We start from the raw sequence: 24,999 nt of genomic DNA, 5'->3' as shown, positions 1-24,999 counted from the left end.
CATAACATACACACAAAAAACACACACACACAACATATACATACAATACATACAACTCATAACACAATACACACACATACACACAACTTATAACACACACTACTACACACACAACACAAACAATACACTACACACACACACCACACACACATAACATATACACACAACTAATAACAACATATACACACAACTCATAACACACACACACAACATATAACACACACATAAACATAACACAACACACACTATGCACAACACACACAAAACTCATAACATAGATACACATACACATATACATACACAACACACACACAACATATAATATACAAAACACACACACACACACAACGCACATAACACACACACAAACAACACACAAATAACACACAACAAACTACACACACATAAACACACTACACACTACACACACATATACACACACAACTTATAACATACACCACACATACAAACAACACACACATACACACAACTCACACTACACATAACACACACACTACATACTACACACACACATAACATACACAACACACACTACACACACACAACATACACAACTTATAACAACAACACACAAACACACAAAACATACACAACACACACACACGCAACATATACACACAAACAATACACAAAACACACACAAATACACACAACTTATAACGCACACTACACACATACAATATACTACACACATAACATACACACACAACTCATAACATACACACAAACAACACACACACAACATATACACACAAACAATACACACAATACATACAACTCATAACAAAATACACACACATACACACAACTTATAACACACACTACTACACACACACACCACACACACATAACATATACACACAACTAATAACAACATATACACACACAACTCATAACACACACACAAACAACACACAAAACATAACACAACACACACTATGCACAACACACAAAACTCATAACATAGATACACATACACATACACATACACAACACACACACAACATATAATATACAAAACACACACACAAACAACACACAAATAACACACTACACACATATACACACACAACTTATAACACACACCACACATTCAAACAATACACACATACACACAACTCACACTACACATAACACACACTACATACTACACACAAACATAACATACACAACACACACTACACACAACACACACACACACAACATACACAACTTATAACAACAACACACACACACAAAACATACACAACATACACACAAACAACACACACACACAACATATACACACAAACAATACACACAATACATACAACTCATAACACAATACACACACAACACAAACAATAGACTACACACACACCACACACACATAACATATACACACAACTAATAACAACATATACACACAACTCATAACACATACACAAACAACACACACACACAACATATAACACACACAATACACATACACAAAACTCATAACATAGATACACATACACATACACAACACACACACAACATATAATATACAAAACACACACACACAACGCACATAACACACACACAAACAACACACAAATAACACACAACACACTACACACACATAAAAACACTACACACTACACACTCATACACACACAACTTATAACACACACCACACATACAAACAGCACACACATACACACAACTCACACTACACATAACACACACACAAACAACACACACTACATACTACACACACACACAACATACACAACACACACTACACACAACATACACAACTTATAACAACAACACACACACACACAAAACATACACAACACACACACACGCAACATATACACACAAACAATACACACAACACACACAACTTATAACGCACACTACACACATACAATACACTACACACACATAACATACACACAAACAATACACACAATACATACAACTCATAACACAATACACACAACTTATAACACACACTACTACACACACACCACACACACATAACATATACACGCAACTAATAACAACATATACACACACAAACAACACACACACAACATATAACACACACAAAACATAACACAACACACACAATGCACAACACACAAAACTCATAACATAGATACACACATACACAACACACACACAACATATAATATACAAAACACACACACACAACGCACATAACACACACACAAATAACACACAACACACTACACACACATAAACACACTACACACTACACATATATACACACACAACTTATAACACACACCACACATTCAAACAATACACACATACACAAAACTCACACTACACATAACACACACTACATACTACACACAAACATAACATACACAACACACACTACACACAACACACACACACAACATACACAACTTATAACAACAACACACACACACAAAACATACACAACATACACACAAACAACACACACACACAACATATACACACAAACAATACACACAATACATACAACTCATAACACAATACACACACAACACAAACAATAGACTACATACACACCACACACACAACATATACACACAACTAATAACAACATATACACACAACTCATAACACATACACAAACAACACACACACACAACATATAACACACACAATACACATACATAAAACTCATAACATAGATACACATACACATACACATACACAACACACACACAACATATAATATACAAAACACACACACACAACGCACATAACACACACACAAACAACACACAACACACTACACACACATAAACACACTACACACTACACACACAACTTATAACACACACCACACATACAAACAGCACACACATACACACAACTCACACTATACATAACACACACACAAACAACACACACTACATACTACACACACACACAACATACACAACACACACTACACACAACACACGCACAACATACACAACTTATAACAACAACACACACACACACAAAACATACACAACACACACACACGCAACATATACACACAAACAATACACACAACACACACAACTTATAACGTACACTACACACATACAAATACACTACACACACATAACATACACACAAACAACACACACAAACAATACACACAATACATACAACTCATAACACAATACACACACATACACACAACTTATAACACACACTACTACACACACACCACACACACATAACATATACACGCAACTAATAACAACATATACACACACAAACAACACACACAAAACATAACATAACACACACTATGCACAACACACAAAACTCATAACATAGATACACATACACATACACATACACAACACACACACAACATATAATATACAAAACACACACACACAACGCACATAACACACACACAAATAACACACAACACATAAACACACTACACACATATACACACACAACTTATAACACACACCACACATTCAAACAATACACACATACACAAAACTCACACTACACATAACACACACTACATACTACACACAAACATAACATACACAACACACACTACACACTACACACACACACAACATACACAACTTATAACAACACACACACACAACATATACACACAAGCAATACACACAATACATACAACTCATAACACAATACACACATACACACAACTTATAACACACACTACTACACACACACAACACAAACAATACACTACACACACACACAACATATAACACACACAATACACACAACACACACTATGCACAACACACACAAAACTCATAACATAGATACAAATACACATACACCTACACAACACACAAACAACTTATAATATACAAAACACACACACACAACGCACATAACACACACACAAATAAAACACAACACACTACACACACATATACACACACAACTTATAACACACACCACACATACAAACAACACACACATACACACAACTCACACTACACATAACACACACACAAACAACGCACACTACATACTACACACACACATAACATACACAACACTGATAGAACCCTTGCAGATTCTAAACTTGGGGTTGATCTCTTTAGGGGATCGGCCTCCTTGGAACTCTATAGGGGTTCCTCCCTCCAAGTTGCTGCTCAAAGGCTGCAGAAAAGATTCATCTATTGCTTAAGAAAAGAGAAGGAATACATGGCTATTTATAGGGCTTCTAAACCCTAACTCCTAATAGGACTCCTACTTAAGACTCTTACTTCTAACCAACTCCTAATAGAACTCCTACTCAAGACTCCTATTCCCTTACAACTCCTAATTCTTCTCTAAGAAAAAACCTCCTACATGAATGCCCCTCACAATTAGGACTCTCCTAGCTAGAGTCCTAACAGAATGTCCCTCTCAATTAGGACTCTCCTAGCTAGAGTCCTAACATTTTTACATGAATGTCCCTCTCAATTAGGACTCTCCAAGCTAGAGTCCTAACAGACCCGCCCTCTTCAAATCAGCCTTGTCCTCGAGGCTGATGATTCATGAATTATGGGAATTTGATCTTCAAGTCGTCATAGTTCTCCCAAGCGGCATCTTCTTTTGGTAGGTTCGCCCACTGTATTAGCACTTTATTAGTGGGTCGTCGTCGTCGAGTCACGATCCGTCGATCAATAATGGCACTTGGTTGGGTCTCGAGTTCTCTTTGGGTAGTCATATTTGGTGGGTGGCTTTGGGCTGTCTCCAAGCACCTATTTAAAACTTCCGGTTGGCTGTTGGTTTGTGGGTGATATGTCGTACTCCTTTTCAATTTAGTACCCTGCATATAGAATAACTTTATCCAAAATCTGCTATTGAAGATGCAAGTAGAATTTGTCACAAGCACAATGCGTCCCTTATAGTGTAATTCTTTTGAGTCCCAATTGTAATGAGCCATGGGGCTTGGTGCTTCCTCCAATTTTTTTATAATCTTACTAATATCTGAATCTTCCTGCCATTCCATCTTAATATCCTCAAGGAAGTCGCTGGTCGGAAGTGAAACGGTCGAAACTTCAACTTGCTCGGGTAGTTGCGAAAGCGCATCTGCAAGAACATTCTCTTTCCCCTTTTTGTAAGTTATTTCAAAATCAAATCTAAGAAGTTTTGTTACCCATTTTTGCTGCTCGGGGGAAGATATCTTCTGCTCCAAGAGATATTTTAGGCTTTTATGGTCGGTCTTGATTTGAAAGTATCGTCTGATCAAGTACAATCTCCACCTCGTTGCTGCGCACACAATGGCGAGCATCTCCTTATCATATGTTGACATATTTTGATCGGAGGGAGATAATGCCTTGCTAGTGTATGCGAGTTGTCGACCATCTTGCATGAGAATGGCTCCAATTCTGACTCCAGATGTGTCGGCCTTAATAATGAAGGGTCGGTTGAAATCTGGTAGTGTTAGCACCAGCGTCGTCGTCATGGCTGCCTTAAGTTTGTCGAAGGCAGCGGAGGCTCTGTCCAACCATTGGAAGACATCTTTTTCTAGTAAGGAAGTAAGTGGTGCACTGATCTTTCCATAGTTTTTCACGAACTTACGGTAGTAGCCTGTTAAACCCAGAAAGCCATGTAGCAATTTTATGTTTCTCAAGGTCGGCCAGTTTTGCATTACTCCAATTTTGAAGGGGTCTACTGCCACACCTTCCTCTGATATGATATGCCCAAGATATTCCACCTTTTGTTGAAGAAAGCAAAAATTCATGGTTGTTGTGTGTTCAAAAGGTGGTTTTCCGTATGTCTTCTTCGCATGCTCGTATTTGATGATACCCGGATCAAAGGTCCAACTTTGTAAAGATTTGTGCTCCCTTTCATCTAGCAATTCATCTACTATTGGAATAAAGTATTTGTCCTTGATGATTATGCCATTGAGAGCTCGGTAATCAACACATATTCGCCTTGTTCCGTCCTTCTTGCGTACAAGTAGCACCGGCGAAGAGTAGAGGTTGCAACTTGGCCGAATAACTCCTGTTTCGAGCATCTCTTTTATAATCCTTTCTATTTCATCCTTCTGGAGATGTGGATACTGATATGGCTGAGCATTTGCTGAAGATTTGCCTGGAAGAATCATTATACAATGATCATGCCGACAGGTAAGAGGTAGGTTGCGCTGTTCGTCAAATATATTTGAAAATTCAGTAAGCAAAGGAAGTAGATTTGGATCTTCAAATTCTGTTGGCTCTCCCTTAGTTTGCTGCTCAAGTTGTACCAAAAAGCCGCTGCATGCTTTATGCAAAACATTCTCCATTTGTTGTGTGCAAATCGTTGTTATGTCGCCCCCACGTTTCCCGTGCAATGTCACATGTTTCTCCTTACTGTAAAATTTCATAATTAGTTTCATAAAATTCCAAGAAATATCACCTAATGTTGTCAACCATTTAATTCTGAGCATGGCCTCATGATTGTTAAGAGGGAGAAGGAAGAAATCTGCAATTATCTCTTGGTCCTGCAGCAATAGTTTCTCCTGCAAGCGCCTATGATCACAATTCAAAATCTGTCCGTCGATGACCTTAACATCAAACCTGCAGCGATTCTCGATAGGTAATGATATCCGAACAGCAAGCTTACTATTTAAGAAGTTAGTAGTACTGCCCGTGTCGATAAGAACAGTGATTGGTTGTTTTTTGAGAAGGCCTCCAATTTTCATCGTTTGCGGGTTTGAGTAGCTAGCTAGTGTATGTACCGTAACTTCGGTCGGTTGTGGCTCTTCTTCTGCATCTTCTTCTTCATATTCAAGGCTCTCTTTTGGATGTTCGATGACCTCTTCTTCTATCGGTTCAATCATAAGAAGTCCCCCTTTACTACAGCGATGCTCACGGCTCCACGGCTCGTCACAATGCCAACATAACCCCTTCGCATATCGCTCCCGAAGCTCTTCTCTTGTTAACCTCTTTAGTGTAGGGACTTGGTCGACAGTAGGGGGGGCTAAGGGCTTCAATATTACTGGTTGAGGAGAGACCCTAGTCCTCCGAGCTTCATGGTTCAATTGCTCCTCTTGATGTCGTGCGAAAGAGATGGCTGCCATAAGCGTATACGGTTGTCACGCTTTAATTTCTCCTCGGATCTCTGGCTTCAAGCCCTCAATGAAGGTCCACAATAGCTGTTTTTGAGACCAATCATGAGTTTGATTAGATAACCTTTCAAACCTGGTTTGGTACTCTTGAATGGTGGATGTTTGTTGGATCTTTGCTAGTTGTTCGTCAATATTCTCGTAATCGGTTGGTCTGAAGCGAATCAGCAGTCCTTCTTTGAATTGTCGCCATGAAAGGACTCCATAAGTATGTTCAAACCAGTCGAACCACTGTATAGCATCCCCTTCAAGATGTATAGCTGCAATTTTCACCATAGATACATCCGCGGTTTTGTGGTACCGAAAATATCGCTCCGCGCGCGAGATCCAACCAATCGGGTCTCCTTCTTCCCATCTAGGGAAGTCCACTCTCATGCATAGATAGTTGGGGTTGGTCATAGAGCTTCCCCTCTCTTGGAAGCCATATCTTCGGGCTTGGTGTGATTGGGCAAAGCTCTCTCCTTGATGTGATTTCTTCGGGCTTAGTAGTTGGCCCAATCTGAGTTCGGTAAAGAGCGTCCGAATCTTATCCTCCATTCGCGCCTCCAAGGCTTCGAATTTAGCATCGATTGCCTCCTTAGATGCCATAGTATATGCCTCCAAATCTATGATGTTAAGATCTCTCTTTTGTTGTCAGGTTAAAGGCATGTATAGGTTGAGAGAAGTGATGGTCGAAAGGGTTGGTGGATTGGTGGATGTAGGCTGCGGTTTAGGCTTGTTTTGTGGCTGTTTTGGGTGCAGTTTGAGGGTGTGGTTTAGTAGAGTTTTAGGGCTGTGGATGAAAGTTTTGGATCTGTGGTAGATGGTAGCAAAGGTTTGACAGAAATCCGTGGAAGTTGCAGCAAGTATGTGCTGTCTTGTAAGAGTAGAATTGTCGTCGAAGAAACAACGGTTTCTCGACGTAATTTCCACCCAAAACTTGAGAGAATTGAGGAGGGAATTAATAGCAAAATCACAATTTATATGACAGCAAGGATATCTAATTTAATCAAGAAAATTTCAGCAGTATAACAGCAAGGAAATTGGTGAAAGTTGCAATTGCAGAATTATCGTCGAAAAATTTCAGCGGGTTACGATAAAAATTTGAAGCAACATAAAATCATTTTTAGAGATGAATTTCTTAATAGATCAATCTTAGATGGAAGCCAAGATGATCTATGAAGTGTATAAGAAATTTCATTCAAAAAATATTGCAAATAGATGGGTTAAGGCAACGATATGCAACTGAAATTTTCTGCAGCATAGATTTTCAAGTGTAGCAGATTGGACAAAAAAGATCAGTAGTTTATATTCAGAATTTTTCGATGAAACCAAAGAGAAATCTACTGTTAGAAAGTGTCAAAGATGTCATGAAAATTTCGTAGAAATTTGGATAGAAAAAGCACAGTAGCAAGATCAAACAGATGGTGCTATGCGGCTTGAATTCTGCAATTCAAGTGCAGCAGATTGGACATAAAAGATCAGTAGTTTATATTGAGAATTTTTTGATGAAACCAAAGGGAAATCCACTGTTAAGAAGTGTCAAAGATGTCATAAAAATTTCGTAGAAATTTGGATAGAAAAAGCACAGTAGCAAGATCAAACAGATGGTGCTATGCAGCTGGAATTCTGCAATGTATCTTTCGTCGTAGAGATGAAAACTTTGTGACGAAAAGTTTATGCAGCAATATAGGAGCGATTTTTTTTTTTTTTTTTGGATTTTCGAATAAGGATAACTAAATTGCAGCAGCAGTAAGGTAGGAAACCAGAACCTGTTGCAATTCACGGGGAGATCAAAGGATGATCCGTGGTGGTGGAGATGATGACGGAATTCGGTGACGATCTTTTAAGCAATTGTGGGAATTGCTTTGGATGGTTGTAGAGGGTTGATGGATGGCTGTGGAAGGGCAGCGATACGCCAAGAACGCTGCTCTGATACCAGGTGATAGAACCCTTGCAGATTCTAAACTTGGGGTTGATCTCTTTAGGGGATCGGCCTCCTTGGAACTCTATAGGGGTTCCTCCCTCCAAGTTGCTGCTCAAAGGCTGCAAAAAAGATTCATCTATTGCTTAAGAAAAGAGAAGGAATACATGGCTATTTATAGGGCTTCTAAACCCTAACTCCTAATAGGACTCCTACTTAAGACTCTTACTTCTAACCAACTCCTAATAGAACTCCTACTCAAGACTCCTATTCCCTTACAACTCCTAATTCTTCTCTAAGAAAAAACCTCTTACATGAATGCCCCTCACAATTAGGACTCTCCTAGCTAGAGTCCTAACAGAATGTCCCTCTCAATTAGGACTCTCCTAGCTAGAGTCCTAACATTTTTACATGAATGTCCCTCTCAATTAGGACTCTCCAAGCTAGAGTCCTAACAAACACACACTACACACAACACACAACATACACAACTTATAACAACAACACACACACACACAAAACATACACAACATACACACAAACAACACACACACACAACACATACACACACACACAACATATACACACAAACAACACACACACACAACATATACAACTCATAACACAATACACACACATACACAACTTATAAACACACACTACTACACACACAACACAAACAATACACTACACACACACCACACACACATAACATATACACACAACTAATAACAACATATACACACACAACTCATAAAACACACACAACATATAACACACACAATACACACACATAACTCATAACATAGATACACATACACATACACATACACAACACACACACAACGCATATAACACACACACAAACAACACACAACACACTACACACACATAAACACACTACACACACATATACACACACAACTTATAACACACACCACACATACAAACAACACACATACACACAACTCACACTACACATAACACACACAAACAACACGCACTACATACTACACACACATAACATACACAACACACACTACACACAAATAACACACAACACACTACACAAACAACACACAAATAACACACTACACACACATAAACACACTACACACTACACACACATAACATATACAAAACACAAACATACAGACGCAACTTATACACACAAACAACACACACAACACATACATATACACAACACACAAACAAACACAACATACACAATACACAACTCATATCAATACACACAAAACATACACAACACACACCACTCATAACACATGCACAACTCATAAAATACACAACACACAAACTACACACACAACTCATAACATATACAACACACACATAATATACACACATACAAACAAACACACACACATAATATATAAAAAACACACACATACATACGTAACTTATAATACACCACACACACAAACAACAAACATATATAAACATAACTCATAATATTACACAGTATATATAAAACATACATAACTCACAATAACACACACTATACATAACATACATAACTCATAACAATACACACTACACACACAATATACACAACACACAAATAAAATATACAACACATACATAATATACACAATACACACATTCAAATAACATACATACACACACATAACATATACAAAACACACACATATATACACAACTTATATAACACACACCACACATATAAACAACACACACATACACACAACTCACACTACACATAACACACACACTACACACTACACACGCACATAACATACACAACACACACACACAACATACACAACTTATAACACACACTACATACACACAATACACTACACACACACAAACACACATAACATATACACACACAACTCATAACATACACACAAACAACACACACACACAACATATACACACAATACACACAACTCATAACACAATACACACACATACACACACAACACACAAACAATACACTACACACACACACCACACACACATAACATATACACACAACTAATAACAACATATAACATACACAATACACACACACACATAACATACACAACACACACAACACACAACACACACAAAACTCATAACATAGACACATATACATACACATACACATACATAACACACACACAACATATAATATACAAACACACACACACATACAACGCACATAACATACACAACACACAACTCATATCAATACACACAAAACATACACAACCACACACAACTCATAACATACATACAAACAACAAACACACAACACACACACAAATAACACACATAACTCATAACACACACACAAATAACACACACACAAACAACACACAAATAACACACAACTCATAACACACACACAACACACACATACACAACACACAAACAACACACACATATACACAACACACAAACACACACAACATACACAACACACAACTCATATCAATACGCACAACACACACAACTCATAACACACACAACTCATAACATACACACAAATAACACACACAACTCATAACATATACACAAACAACACACACACAAACAACACACAAATAACACACACAACACACATAAACACACTACACACACATAACATATACAAAACACAAACATACACATGCAACTTACACACACAAACAACACACACAACACACAAACACACACAACATACAAAACACACAACTCACAAACTACACATACAACTCATAACATACACAACACACACATAATATACACAAATACAAACAACATACGCTGCACACACACACATAATATATAAAAAACTCACACATACATACGTAACTTATAATACACCACACACATAAACAACAAACACTACACACATAACACACACAGTACACAAACAACACACGCATACACTCAAAACTCATAACAATACACACTACACACACACATAACATACACAACACACAACTCAACACACACACTATACATAACACACAAACACAACATACACAACACACATACACACATAACTTACACACATAAATAACACACACAACACACACATATACACAACACACAAACACACACAACATACAACTCATATCAATACACACAAAACATACACAACACACACAACTCATAACACACACAACACACAATCTACACAAACTACACACACAACTCATAACATACACAACACACACATAATATACACACATACAAACAACATAAACTGCACACACACACATAATATATAAAAAACACACACATACACACAAACAACACACACACACAACATATACACACAACTCATAACACAATACACACACATACACACACAACTCATAACACAATACACAAACATACATACACAACTTATAACACACACTACTACACACACACACCACACACACATAACATATACACACAACTAATAACAACATATACACACACAACTCATAACATACACACAAACAACACACACACACAATACACACACATAACATACACAACACACACTACACACATAAAACTCATAACATAGACACATACACATACACATACACATACACAACACACACACAACATATATAATATACAAAACACACACACACACACAACGCACATAACATACACAACACACAACTCATATCAATACACACAAAACATACACAACACACACAACTCATAACACACACACAGCTCATAACATACACACAAACAACACACAAATAACACCACACACACAAACAACACACACACATACACACACAACACATAACACACACACATAACATATACAACACACACATACACTAAAAACTCATAACAATACACACTACGCACACACATAACATACACAACACACAACTCAACACACACACTATACATAACACACAAACATAACATACACAACACACATACACTCATAACACACACACATACACACAACTCTAATAACACACAACACACACACATACACACAACTCATAATAACACACACATAACATACACACACAAACAATACACACTACATGCAGAACTCATAACATAATACACACACACATGCACACAAAACTCATAACACACACACAAACAACACACACAACACACTACACACGCACACATAACATACACACAACTCATAACAACACACACACATAACATACACAACATACAACTCATAACACACACAATACACACACACATAATATATACAAACAACACTTACACAACTCATAACAACACACACACCTAACATACACAATACACAAACATAACACAATCAACACAAGCATCGCACAACACAAAACATACACACACACATAACATACACAACATAGACACATATACACAAAACTCATAACATATACACACATAACATACACACACAACATATAATATACAAAACACACACACACATACACACAACTCAAAACACACACACAAATAACACCACACAATACACACACATAACATACACAACACACACACATATACACACTACACACAACATACACAACACACAAACACACAACTCATAACAACACACATATAACAGACACACAACACACACACATACACACAACTCATAACACACACATATAACATACACAGCACACACAACTCACAACACACATACAACTCATAACAATACACACTACACACACACAACTCATAACAATACATACTAATGACAAACATAAACAACACACTAGACACAATACATATACACATATAACACACACAACACACACACACATAACATACAATACACACACACAACTCATAACAACACACACTACTATACACACACACATAACATACATAATAAACAATACACACAAAAACAACACACAAAGACATACACACACAACACATAACAAATACACATATAACATACCCAACACATACACTTACACACAACACAGCACATATACACAAACACAATACCCGCACACGCACACGCACAACATACACAACAAATAATACACTACACCCATACACAACACTCATAACACAACACACACATAACTCATAACATATAAACAACTCACAATACACATACACAAACACAACTCACACATGCACACAACGTAGACACATACACACAACACACTCACATGTACACAACAAACAACACACAATACCCACACACACACAACCCGTATAACACAACTACACTCAAACACAACACACAGCACACACACACAAAACTCATAACACTCACACACATATACACAACAAACAACACACAACACCCACACACATCACACACAGAACTCATAACACACACAACACACAACACACAGACGTAACATACACAACACACACACAAGTCACAACACACACACATAACATACATAACACACACACACCACACACAACTCAAATTACAAGGCAGCACAAAGGAAAATACAAGAGGGCTTGTGAAATTATATTTATACATTTATAAATATGTTGCAAACGATTAAGACTTTCAAGGAAAACCGATTTGGTAGGCCTCGATGAAACAGTTATATACAGATTTTAGGTTATAATTACTGAATGGCCCAGCCAAATAGTAGGAAAACATAAGCCCAGTCAGTATGCAATACTATAGTCAATATCAAATGAGCAATGCTAACAAAATAAATGTAACTAATTTGGGACCCCAAAAGTCATGCTTAAGCTATATATGCCATTAGAATGTTCCAGCGTTGAATGGTTAAAGACTTCATGTGCTTTAACTTGGAAACAAATTAACCAGTATACCCTGTCAATACTCAATACATCAAGAAAAACCTCTAATGTAAAGGAACAGCTGAGAAGAATATTGCTATTATGAGAGAAATGTTACCTGTACAATTTGGAGCTGAACACTTTATGTGGTTCTTCATTCTGACGATTGCATATGATGATGTTTCCATATTAGCCCTCCCCTTCATCATCGTTAATAAATTCATGATCTGAATATTGTTCACCATCAGAATAAGGATGGTTTCTATCAGGAACCTCAACATTTTGCATGATCTTGATGATGTTCGAAAAAACAGGTAGCATTGAAGCAGCCAAATGGAGTAAAGCAGCCATCCCTGTGTTAGCATACTGCTTAAAACACTTGTGATAATAGCTACAACATTTTCAAGCTGTGAACGCATTGCATCGAAAAACCTGACAAATAAGTCAACAAAGCATTTTGATGCTAATGTATCCGTTTCAGAATTCCATGAATCATCTTCTAGATATTGAGAGTTACGCATTGGTGAAACCTGGCCAACAAGCATATGCCGTGGATTGTTAACAATGGAGGAAATTGCAGAATTAAGGATGTTGATCCAGAGATGGGATGAAAATAGGTGACCATGGTCCTTGAGAATGTCGAAGAATACTTCTAAAGCACCTTTTCTGATAGTTGGCGGCGGTATACGAAACGCCGGGGACTCTACGAAGGTGGCGGCGGAGGCCAAGAAGTGGCCGGAGAAATCGAGGAGGCGGAGGAGGAGCCTGCGGACGCCGCTCTTGGCGCCGATTGCTCCAAGCAGGTCCTAAATCGTACCATCCGGTTTTGTTTTCCCATGTTTGTCCACATCGATCTAACGGATGAGATCCATTGGCTGAAAGCATCTCAACCGTTAATCGTTGTGTATAAACACCTATGATCTTTTTGGACACCGACTTTGATCCACAGGATAGGCTAATGTAATGAAGAGAGCCTAATTGGGTGACCAAACGGATCAGGTACTCGGTTAAACGAATCCGAATCCGCATACAAATTCAAATAATACTAAATTCCAGTATCTTTTTTTTTATATGTGGCTTTATGTGTCTATATACTTTCAAGTTTGGCATTAACATATATCCTTTTCAAATTTTAATATCTAATTTCCATATATAACTCATACAACACACTACACACACATACACAAACAACTCATAACACACACATATACATAACACACACACAACACACAACTCATAACACACATACAAATAACATACATTACTAACACACACACATACATATACAATTTATAACACAAACCACATACACACAACTCATAATACACACAAACAACACACAACACACAACCAACACATACTACACAAACACAACATACAAACATATATAAACATAACTCATAACAATACACAGTATATATAAAACATACATAACTCACAACAACACACACTATACATAACTCATAACAATACACACTACACACACAATATACACAACACACATATAAAATATACAACACATACATAGTATACACAATACAAACATACAAATAACATACATAAACACACATAACATATACAAAACATACACATATATACGCAACTTATATAACACACACCACACATATAAACAACATACACATACACACAACTCACACTACACATAACACACACACTATACACGCACATAACATACACAACACACACACACACAACATACACAACTTATAACAACAACACACAAACACAAAACATACACAACACACACACGCAACATATACACACAAACAATACACATAACACACACATATACACAAAACAATACACATAACACACACTACATACACACAATACACTACACACACACAAACACACATAACATATACACACAACTCATAACAACATATACACACACAACTCATAACATACACACAAACAACACACACACACACAACATATACACACAATACACACAACTCATAACACAATACACACACATACACACACAACATACAAAAAATACACTACACACACACACCACACACACATAACATATACACACAACTAATAACAACATATAACATAAACAATACACACACACATAACATACACAACACACACAACACACAACACAGACAAAACTCATAACATAGACCCATATACATACACATACACATACATAACACACACACAACATATAATATACAAAACACACACACACATACAACGCACATAACATACACAACACACAACTCATATCAATACACACAAAACATACACAACCACACACAACTCATAACATACATACAAACAACAAACACACAACACACACACAACTCATAACACACACACAAACAACACACAAATAACACACAACTCATAACACACACACATACACAACACAAACAATACACACATATACACAACACACAAACACACACAACACACACATATACACAACACACAAACACAACACACAACTCATATCAATACGCACAACACATACAACTCATAACACACACACAACTCATAACATACACACAAACAACACACAAATAACACACACAACACACACAACTCATAACATATACACAAACAACACACACAACTCATAACACACACACAAACAACACACATAACACACATAAACACATTCCACACTACACACACATAACATATACAAAACACAAACATACACACGCAACTTACACACACACACAACACACACATATATACAACACACAAACACACACAACATACAAAACACACAACTCACAAACTACACATACAACTCATAACATACATAACACACACATAATATACACAAATACAAACAATATATACTGCACACACACATAATATATAAAAAACACATACACATACGTAACTTATAATACACCACACACACAAACAACAAACACTACACACATAACACACACAGTACACAAACAACACACACATACACTCAAAACTCATAACAATACACACTACACACACACATAACATACACAACACACAACTCAACACACACACTATACATAACACACAAACACAACATACACACATAACAACACACATACACTCATAACACACACACATACACACAACTCTAATAACACACTACCACATACATACACACAACTCATAATAACACATACTACACACACACATAACATACACACACAAATAATACACACTACATGCAGAACTCATAACATAATACACACACACGTGCACACAAAACTCATAACACACACACAAACAACACACACTACACACACATAACATACACACAACTCATAACAATACACACACATAACATACATAACACAACTCATAACACACACACATAATATATACAAACAATACTTACACAACTCATAACAACACACACACTTAACATACACAATAAATACTATACAAAAAATAACAAACAACACACAACACAAAAAGACACACACACAATACACAAACATAACACAATCAACACAAACATCGCACAACACAAAACATACACATACACAACATAGACACATATACACAAAACTCGTAACATATACACACATAACATACACACACAACATATAATATACAAAACACACACACACATACACACAACTCAAAACACACACACAAATAACACCACACAACACACACACATATACACACTACACACAACACATACACAACATACACAACACACAAACACACAACTCATAACAACACACATATAACATACACACAACTCATAACACACACATATAACATACACAACACACACAACTCACAACACACATACAACTCATAATAATACACACTACACACACACAACTCATAACAATACATACTAAAGACAAACATAAACAACACACACTAGACACAATACACATACACATATAACACACATAACACACACACACATAACATACAATACACACACACAACACACACAACTCATAACAACACACACTTACTATACACACACATAACAACACACATACAACTCATAATAATACACACTACACACACACAACTCATAACAATACATACTAAAGACAAACATAAACAACACACACTAGACACAATACACATACACATATAACACACATAACACACACACACATAACATACAATACACACACACAACACACACAACTCATAACAACACACACTTACTATACACACACATAACATACACAATAAACAATACACACAAAAACAACACACAAAGACATACACAATACACATACACACACAACACATAACAAATACACATATAACATACCCAACACATACACTTACACACAACACAACACATATACACAAACACAATACCCGCACACACACACAACATACACAACAAATAATACACAACACCCACACACAACACTCATAACACAACTCAAAACATATAAACAACTCACAATACACATACACAAACATAACTCACACATGCACACAACGTAGACACATTACACACAACACACTCACATGTACACAACAAACAACACACAATACCCACACACACACATCACGTATAACACAACTACACTCAAACACAACACACAGCACACACACACAAAACTCATAACACTCACACACATATACACAACAAACAACACACAACACCCACACACATCACACACAGAACTCATAACACACACAACACACAACACACAGACGTAACATACACAATACACACACAAGTCACAACACACACACAAACACAATACACACACACAACACAAACAACACACAACACACACACACAACTCATAACACACACACAACTCATGACACACCCACAAATATAATAATACATACAACACACACATAACATACATAACACACACACACCACACACAACTCAAATTACAAGGCAGCACAAAGGAAAATACAAGAGGGCTTGTGAAATTATATTTATACATTTATAAATATGTTGCAAACGATTAAGACTTTCAAGGAAAACCGATTTGATAGGCCTCGATGAAGCAGTTATATACAGATTTTAGGTTATAATTACTGAATGGCCCAGCCAAATAGTAGGAAAACATAAGCCCAGTCAGTATGCAATACTATAGTCAATATCAAATGAGCAATGCTAACAACATAAATGTAACTAATTTGGGACCCCAAAAGTCATGCTTAAGCTATATATGCCATTAGATTGTTCCAGCATTGAATGGTTAAAGACTTCATGTGCTTTAACTTGGAAACAAATTAACCAGTATACCCTGTCAATACTCAATACATCAAGAAAAACCTCCAATGTAAAGGAACAGCTGAGAAGAATATTGCTATTATGAGAGAAATGTTACCTGTACAATTTGGAGCTGAACACTTTATGTGGTTCTTCATTCTGACGATTGCATATGATGATGTTTCCATATTAGCCCTCCCCTTCATCATCGTTAATAAATTCATGATCTGAATATTGTTCACCATCAGAATAAGGATGGTTTCTATCAGGAACCTCAACATTTTGCATGATCTTGATGATGCTCGAAAAAACAGGTTGCATTGAAGCAGCCAAATGGAGTAAAGAAGCCATCCCTGTGTTAGCATACTGCTTAAAAAACTTGTGATAATAGCTACAACATTTTCAAGCTGTGAACGCATTGCATCGAAAAACCTGACAAATAAGTCGACAAAGCATTCTGATGCTAATGTATCGGTTTCAGAATTCCATGAATCATCTTCTAGATATTGAGAGTTACGCATTGGTGAAACCTGGCCAACAAACATATGCCGTGGATTGTTAACAATGGGGGAAATTGCAGATTTAAGGATGTTGCTCCAGAGATGGGATGAAAATAGGTGACCATGGTCCTTGAGAATGTCAAAGAATACTTCTAAAGCACCTTTTCTGATAGTTGGTCTAGGATCAGATGTCAACATAGATAAACCTGAAAATGCATATTGTATAACTTATTAGAATAAATTCCAAAATTCCAGCAATGTAGAACTAGCAAGCATGAAAATAATAAATCCCAAAAACTATACCATCAAGTAAAGGTAGCCAAAAGAAAGCATGATCATCTTTTTCAGTCAAATTATTTCCATCTGAAGCATCTCCATTTCCTAAATGACCATCAGAGTTCTTGTCGTAGCAAACCAATCCACCTTCTGCAAGTTTAACAGCACAGAAACGAAGAAATGCAATAGAATTGAGGCCTGCATCACTATTGAACCTGCTGTTTGTAAAAGCAATCAGGCACCCAGCACAGTCGATGAACGTTGTGGTTTCTGTCTCAGTTATAAAAGGAACATAATCCCTAACTATTTTCTCCATTGTCCCAAAAGCCAACAAAACAATTGTTTTGCGTTCATCAGCAGCAGCAATTGTAAAAACCTATTAACATGCAAGCAAGTTTAATCTTCAGTATAGATGAGAAAGTTACAAAATTCTAATTCAATATTTCACCAAAAAGGCCATTCTCATTTAAGGTAATCTCTGAAAGTAAGACCAGTATAAGCACATAGAACATAAGAAGTATAAAAAATAAAAAAAAAAATCAAACATACCATAAAAACACTTTTCCAACCAGATTTCACATGATTAACACGACCCAAAACCATATGTGAAACACATAGAACCATTAGTTCACGAATTTTGGAAGATACACTCTTCTGCGTAATAACCACAAAAGGTCTCAAAAATTCATTCTGAAAATTATAATTAGCAAGTTCCTCTCGCTCCAAAAACTTCATAGCCAACTACCGTAATGAATCCATTACAAAGATTACAACTGAAAGATTTTCTGACAATCCTACTGAAACAAAAAAATTCAGCAAGGACATTCCAGATGCGAGACCAAACCAATCGAATGCGATTTCATATTATAATTCCTGCATGGATTAAATATGTATCAATGAGATCAAAGTGGGTAGCTTGTACACTTTTTTGAAGAAAACAAGACGCATCTGCAGACATAAATAAATCACTAAAAATACACTTACACAATTTCGATTATTTTTGTGAGGCAGAAAACTCGAGCATCTGTTGGAGATTGTAATTCTGTCATAGAAACCTTACAAAGGGCCCTCACAAAAGCTACAATTGCATCACCATTCAATCTTTGGCTATGAGCAAATATGTGGTTTAGCTCAAAGCTACCAATATGATCCAACAGATTTAAGTTGGAAATAGAGCTACTAATCTGATCAGGGGTAACCAAACCAGAAGCTTTAATTCCCACAGATGCACTATCATAAGAATCACCTCGAACAACAGCCCTTACCGCTGGATTTTATAAAGCATTTCCTTTTCTCTTCATGGATGTAACGGTAAGTGTTTTCTGCGATCTTTCTTCTGATTCAGCGAGGGGTGCTGTAAAGAATGAAGCATCCTCTCCTAGCATGTGTAAGTGCTCAAACCGTGAAAGACATGTAAATATATGCTCCCATGATTCTTGCAGATAATTACCATCTTCAATGGCAATGGATACAATAGCCTGTTAACATATAAATTAGTCTGGTATATAATGGTCACAAGGAAATTGTTAATGATTATCAAAAGAGATGTTAATTGATATGAAGCAGAATTTTAATTCCAAGAAAAAAGTGGAAGTTAAAGCCTAAACAGATATTGCTGATCAAAAATAAAAGCCGTATGCTTCTGCCTATTGCATCATAGCATGTACTTCAAACATTACACATTTTGTATCCTTGTGCATATATGTCATAAAAAGGAAGACAAAGCAAATACAACCGAGAATACCAATACAATAAAGAAGCAGACAAAACCAAATTTTGACTTAGTATAATTGGAATGTCAGTATTATTAGGCAACCCAATGCTTGAGGGTCACAAATCCTTAACCCTTAAAGTAGAGAAGTTGTTTTAGTGACTCGAACCAATGCTTGAGGGTCACCAAGGACCAACCTTAACTTTGTATAAGGGCTCATCCTCATATATCAGCATTTTCATGCTGTATATTCTTCAAGTAATGCTAATCAGTAACACATATTTATAACTTTAGGACAGACTATCAAATGTTTATTGAATACAAATGTCAAACTAAGGTATAAAAAATATAATATTTAAGACGTAACATTGTTTGAGTCATGCTAATCAGTGATTAAGTAGGACTATTAAGTGTTTATTTAACACAAATGTCAAATTAAGGCATACAAATTAAAAAAAATTATGATACTAATTAAAACTACCAATAATAAAACATATCAAGCTAAAATACATATGAAAAATTGACCATATATCAGATCATAACAGATAAGAGTTAAATATTGTCATTCAGACAAATTAACATGCATATGGACTTGACCCATTCAATCTATAAGAACAGAAACAAGTTATGAAGAACCCACAAAAGTGTTATTCTCCAACGGAACAGAAGCAATAAAAAAATATAATCTATCAGCTAAGCTATTGTGCTCTTGACTGCGTGGTAGCATGACAGTTTTTAATGTTCAAAATTAAATGGCAGACATTAACCAACAGACAGCACACCCTCTGAGTGATGTTGTCAGTAGAACAAGTGATCAAGTCATATATATGTGTATATATTAGTTGCAAACATACATCAAGTCACGTTCTACAAGTAATTTCATATAGTTGCATTATTCACAATTGTTCATGTAATGAGATCATTCAAAAGGTGATCAGATCCTTAATAGACTCAAAATATTTTTACTAAAAGGACTACAACCATAAGGAGATTCTAAGCAACTGTTTAATAAGTTTGCATTGTATTGGGTGAGACTGTATCACAAGGTTAGATGGGTCATAAACAATATTCTATTTGTTACAATATCAAAAATTAGTAATTAATAGATATATATATAATGTTATACAGATGTTCAATTGAAATAGTTAAGAAAATCTAGGGAAAGTCCTATATATGATAGGATACGTTCCCCACCACCCAATTATCAGGAAATACCTAAGACAAATTTCTTTAATAAAACTAATACAGTTTGTAACTGGAGGAGAAAAATATCCATTAACTCCAGTGGTTCACCTTAACAGCATCAACATTCTTCTGCTTCATGTCCGCAGCACAATGAAGGTACCATGATTGAATGTATTGCCTTTCTAAGGTTTGCATTCACAGCAAATGTTGTTGCATCCTGTTGTTTGACCAACCACTAGGATGGCGAGGTGTCTGACTTGAGGCCAGCAAATATTTGAAATATAGTAGTATTGTATGATGACTCTTCCACCAATGACACGGACTTGAAAATGTTATGTGATTGGCAGTGCGAGTGATTTGATTTTGCTAGGAATCTCGAGTGTTATATGTTGGTCACAAACACCAACTCGCCAAATAAATGGCCTAAAGCTAAAGGAAATACTGAATGCATCGAAGCTTACAGATCACCAAGTGCAGGTACAGAGACCAGACCACGGAGTTTCTACTTGGTATCCCGCACCAATTTCAACTCCCATCGTGAGTGGGTCTGCGGCCTTCTCGAGAACCAGCTGTAAAATGGACCGTCTCCCACGAACTCCTCTGTGCTGCCACCATTGCCATCAACAGTTGAAAGTATCAAACAAAATTCAGTGCACTTTATCATGCCGTTTTGGACATTGGGATCCTTCCATTGCCATCCAACCACTTGCTCATGGCAGATGGAACAAGTCATGGAGGTTCAGGCTGAGCTGTTTTACATGGTCCCAAATTGCCCAATCAAAGTTTCCAGCTCCGCAACTTAATTTCTCGTCGCATGCTTCTATCGTGGGGGCTGTTCTACTGGATCTTAACACTGTTTGATCGTTGCCTGATTCCCGGGGGACGAGTCGACGGCTACCATGACCATCAAAAAACATAAACAGGTTCGATGTTTCTCCTTTTGGAAGTCTCCTGATCTCCGACTTGTGTTAACGAAGCATCAATATTTCCCTCTTTTATTGGATTGTTCTAATTAACATCAACCAAAAGAAGAAGAAGAAGAAGAAGAAGAAGAAGAAGAAGAAGAAAAGCTGTGATAATCAGTGAGAGGCCGAATCCTGAACCCCAATTTTGTGAATAAAAAAGAAGGTAAATATTACTAATTAGCAGTTGGTTGGCATCTCGATTGGGCAGGAAAATCCCGACCATGGACCTCATTCCTTGCCCCGAGCGAGAGAGCATCAATGGCGATCGTCTCTCTCAGCTCACCCGGTTGATAAACGCGTGGCGTTTGCCCAGCGAACAGAAATTTGATGGCACTAGGCCGTGTCATTGGAATATGTTACGTCGTCTTTCCACCATGGAGAGAGAGAGAGAGAGAGAGAGAGAGACAATTGTCATGGACCATTCACGTTACTTTTTTTTTTA

The 24,999-nt window shown here is 36.8% G+C and overlaps 2 pseudogenes; both read right to left on the bottom strand.

Moving 5' to 3' along the window:
• LOC135588848 (protein ROOT INITIATION DEFECTIVE 3-like) overlaps window positions 1–14,957 on the bottom strand; it is a 28,420-nt pseudogene extending 13,463 nt beyond the window's left edge.
• LOC135680445 (brefeldin A-inhibited guanine nucleotide-exchange protein 1-like) lies at window positions 14,741–23,787 on the bottom strand (annotated as a pseudogene).
• Between the last annotated feature and the right edge of the window lie 1,212 nt (window positions 23,788–24,999).

The sequence above is a fragment of the Musa acuminata genome, chromosome BXJ1-8 (assembly GCF_036884655.1).
Source record: "Musa acuminata AAA Group cultivar baxijiao chromosome BXJ1-8, Cavendish_Baxijiao_AAA, whole genome shotgun sequence".
NCBI lineage: Eukaryota > Viridiplantae > Streptophyta > Magnoliopsida > Zingiberales > Musaceae > Musa > Musa acuminata.
The sequence above is the reverse complement of the archived record's forward strand: the minus strand, read 5'-3'. Positions and strand labels throughout refer to the sequence as shown.